Source organism: Cynoglossus semilaevis, chromosome Z, assembly GCF_000523025.1.
Source record: "Cynoglossus semilaevis isolate Cse_v1.0 chromosome Z, Cse_v1.0, whole genome shotgun sequence".
Taxonomy (NCBI): Eukaryota; Metazoa; Chordata; class Actinopteri; order Pleuronectiformes; family Cynoglossidae; genus Cynoglossus; species Cynoglossus semilaevis.
This window is the reverse complement of record NC_024328.1, coordinates 17,845,724-17,850,357: the sequence shown is the minus strand read 5'-3', so window position 1 is coordinate 17,850,357 and position 4,634 is coordinate 17,845,724. Positions and strand designations below refer to the sequence as shown.

The 4,634-nt window shown below is 40.9% G+C and overlaps 1 protein-coding gene across 6 annotated transcripts in view; it reads right to left on the bottom strand.

The window, feature by feature from the left end:
- The window catches only part of LOC112486470 (ultraviolet-B receptor UVR8-like), a 165,997-nt gene that overhangs the window by 158,187 nt on the left and 3,176 nt on the right, over positions 1 to 4,634 (bottom strand). The gene's annotated exons all lie outside the window — the stretch shown is intronic.

Sequence of the window (4,634 nt, the reverse complement as noted above, 5' to 3'; positions counted from 1 at the left end):
AGGGGGGGGGGGGGGGAGCAGGAAACGAGAAATGACCCGGCTTCCAAAAGTAATAACGTTTTCATTATTTATTTCATTATTCATTTATGGATGTGTTCAGACGGAATTAATAATAGAAATCCCTGAGAGGAAATGTTTGCACTGGAACCCTATTACGAGCAGGCCAAGTGTAGTGGCACAGTTAGTTAACATTCACAAATGTACTGCCCCGACAAATAACATATTAAGTGCAGCCCTGGATTCCTGCGTACTCCCAAACCTATCAATGCTCCGCTTTTTGTTTCTTTTAATTGTTTCAGATTGGGATCAGGAGCTATTCAAAGCACTGTATTTGTGGGAATAAAACAATATTTTCTAAGAATAGTTAAATCAATAAAGCAATTATCTGCTGCCAAATGCTGTGACAACTGTATCCCAATAATCACCATGGCATACATTTAAATCTCTCAGATTTTATAATACAGGCCAGTGTCCATGTTTTTTCTCTGTGGGAAAACTAGTAATGAAGCACAGAATCAATTAAAAGTCCCTTCGGAATGCTGGGAATTGTGCTGTTCCATTACACATTTCTTCTTTCCCGTCCAAACTCTCTCTGAGCGATATTCCCTCGGTCTGGCCTGTGTTTGCTTTTTCTAGCTGTTTACTGTAACACTGCCAGGCCAACTTACATTTGAATTTTTTTCCCCCACTGATTCCAGACACACTCCCTATATCCACACTAGAGGGAAAATGAGGCCGGAAAAGAGTCACAGAGAATCATTCAAGGCTGTCCAAGAGATCTGTATTACAAAAGCAGATTTTATTTTCACTTCCAACACAGACATTTTAGATAAAAGGCATGTCAGAGGAAATGGGGACGACTGTTTTTTCTCATGGCATATTATTTTCCCCACTTATCAGATTTAACCAAAAAAATGTCTCACTGGACAGTATATGTATATATGAAGATATCACACAACATGGAAGTCAAGAGCCTTTTGTCACCGGAACATCATAGATTAGCCATACGTAAGGTATTTCTTTCTTCCTCCCCTTTTTTGCCGCAGCTCAGCCACACAGCCACACAGACACACAGCCATGTGTGAATAATCACACAGAGGGCCTCAGAGGTGCCCTCACTGTGCTATAAGAGGCTCAATGCAAGGGCAGATGGGGGACCTGCAGGTTGAAGGACTCAAGACCCAAGAGATGGGAAGAAAAGGGGAGGGAAGGTGTAAATGTTAACACGTTGAGGATTTGGATATCCTCACGAGCTTGTCTCATTAGCTGCTAATTGGCAAGACTTTGTGGTATCTTTTGTTCTGCATTAGGTTTGTCTTTTTTTTTCCAGCAGCAGCAATGAGGGTGGAGGCGGGGGTCGCGAGAGCAGGTAGAGGTGGGGTGAGCACAGTGGTCAGCTTCATATTTTAAGCTCTCCATGCGTGTCTGAGAAGAGTGTTAAGCCCCGTATTATGGCAAAGTAAACACTCCTGTCCCACAATTAACCTTAAAAAGCATCTGAGTGTGAAACTAAACATTCAACCTGCTCAACCAAATTAGCAGAGATCAAGGGGGGAGAGCAAAATGGACTGAAACAGAGAAAGAGCAGGGCAGGTGTGAGAGAGAGAGAGGGTGAGAGGGAAAGACATGGGTTATTTTCCTTTCACAACTGGGAAACTGTAGAAAAACATCAACACAGCTAAACAGAAAATTATTACCAAAGCTCCCCTCGATGCTGGCTACACAGCAGCAGATTGGAGTTGTCATGCAGGGGGTGGATGGCCAATACTTTCCTAGAATTATTCAGAGTGCTGTTCACTTTGACAAACATTTAAAAAGACAATAAAATCCAATGGTAAATGTGTAGCTTCCTGTAGCACAGATGGCTGCATAACAGAGGGGAAAAAAAGAATGGTTTCAGGAGTGCATATATTTTAAGCACAGATGCAAGACAGTCTGAATGATTTTTTTCAGTTTCCAGTTTTGGTAAACCTCATCCTTAAGACAAACCAACTACAGCAGGGCTCATGTGTGCTTTTATATCTACTGTCATAGTTGATAGTGCTGGTCTCCATTCTCCTCCATCTCCTCACATCTACCCCTCTCTTTGCCCCTTTAGAACTTTTGGGACAAATCTATGTTTTGTTAAACTATGTTAAAGCTTAAAGCAGTCTTTTTTATGATGATATATTTACAGAAAATGGCTAAATTAATCTGCTCTGTATTAATTCTCAAGTATTTTTCTTTGGCAGTGTAATAATACCTAAGGTTGTTACAGGCTCAGGAATAAAACTGTGTTCACAGCCAAGGAGTGAGGCTGAGGTTAAGAAACTGCAGCACTGCTTATCAACAGCGTGCAGGAGGAAATATTAGAAAACTGTGCAGAAGCAACATGGTGGTTACAATTACAGTGAGAGAGAGGCAGCTCTGTTTTATGTTAAGAGAGATGTCAGAGAGGAAGAAAGGGTTAGAAAGCTTTCTAACCCTTTCTTCCTCTCATATGCTGTTTAACACCTGACACCAGGCGCTGGCCAAGGTTCATAACTCATAGGAAGTGATGGGAAAAAGAAATGGGAGGATGAAGCTCATGTTGAAACCTGGAAAAACAGATTTCTGCTAAACATCTGTCAAAACTGCAAATAGTTGCTTAAATAAATACATACATAAACATATCCATGTATAAACCATTTTTCCTCTGTGGCAAAGAGGGCGCACAAATATATATGTTTCTGATAATACATCTGACATCTACCATAGTCTACAGGACTCAAAGCAATGCAGCCTGTAGCAGAATCCGAGAAGGTCACACACAGGCAACACATGAGTCCTCGGATTTATTCCAGCATCCAGCAGATCAAGGGCCTCCGACGAAAAGCAGTAGTGACACTGACCTCTCTGAGACACGGCAACTGAAACAGCCGTAACAAGGTATTAGCAAACACCTCTTTGTACCCTCCAACTCTTGGCCCTGGGTCTAGAGAAACACAGCTGCACGGGGTGTTTTTCAGGGCGGAGGCCAAACCTGCAAGCAACGTGGTGCCCCTGGCTAAGCTCATGGGTGCAGCTGAAAGGTCAAAAACTCAAAGCAATGGGAGCAAAGTTGACAGAGATTCATTTTTAATAGCATTTCAAAAAGTGAGGCTTGTAGCTCCAACAATTTGGACACTTTACGGGTAATTATGCCTGCTTTTTATGATAAAAGGACTTTTTTTTCAAACAAACATCGTCTTATATGGTGCATAGAAGTTTGGTTCGCCCTCTAAAACTGCTAAAGTGTATTCGTGTACGGGGTGTGTGTGTTATGCAGACTATCAAGCACGTATGGCGGTCGTCTCTGTGTGACTGTGGGCGTCTGGAGGAGAGAGAAGCCTCATCTGTTACCGGCCCAGCCTGGCCGGCCCACCACATGAAGTAGAACGACAGGGTGTCACCACCGACGACAGTGATGGATGCCTTAAATTCTGTAGGCAACTTGGGCAATTGGACACATTAACTATTAGTAAATTATAGCTGTCCCTGAGTGTGAGGTAAGTGTGGGCCTCCTTTCTCACACCTTCACCCACACCATACATGCGCCACTGCTGCACCGTCTCATCAGCAGTCTCATAGTGCCACCCAGTGGCAGCAAAGTTGTGGAGCTCTGTATTTGAGGATGGGCCACAAAATAAACAGAGGAGACCGAGTTTACACCAAGGTAATCACTTCACGTCTATCTGAGGACAACATTAATGAACTTCAAATTAAATGTCATTAGATGTGATCCACAATTTGCTTTGATTTAACAAACCAATACATTATACATGCATGGAGAAGGTTAAATAATAGTCAGTGTATTATTTATAGTGTCTCAAGATATCAGTTTTATTCTGCCAGAATTACAAAGGCAGTTTTGTTTGCACATATACAGTATATGTGTGTGTTCATCTCTGTCCTAATAGGTCACTGTTGTTAAAAAATAAATATCCAGAAAATAAATAAATTAAAATGTATTTTTAATGCACTCCTACTATTATTTATCAGACAACAAACACCTGCCACATTTTCCTAAAAATAAGACATGATGGCATCTTGGAAACTATTATTTTTCTTTAATTTCACTCGTAAAATTTTTTATAGGAGTTCAATTTATATATATATACATATATAAACACACATATTGTATATATAGACAGTACTTTTGTTTGCCTGAAATTAATACTCTATAAAATATATATTTTTTAACTGCTTCTTTGAAGGTGTATGGATATTTCTTGAAAAGGTATTTGCTTTATTCATTCATACATTTCCACGCAGCCTGTTGTGTCCAAAAACTAGTCCTTTCAGAGGTACTAATAGCTGGTGAACAGAGAGAATGCAACCAACATAAAACAATTATAGGCTTCTCAAGACCGCTTTTCTATTAAAACGTTAACAATGGACCACTACCCTCAGCTTGACACCATTATGACACATCTCGGGCTAAAGCTCAGGTACGCCACATAAACCTGTGTCACATAAATTTGCTGCCGGTAAATATTTCTGTCTGCGAGGAGAGGTCACGTGTTTGAGAGCTGGCCAAGAATAAAGGGAGTACAAAACCAGTAAATACTTTTACAACAGGCAATTTGTCAGGATGTGTAAATGTCTTCAATTCCCAACAGCAGCCAGCTAAAATT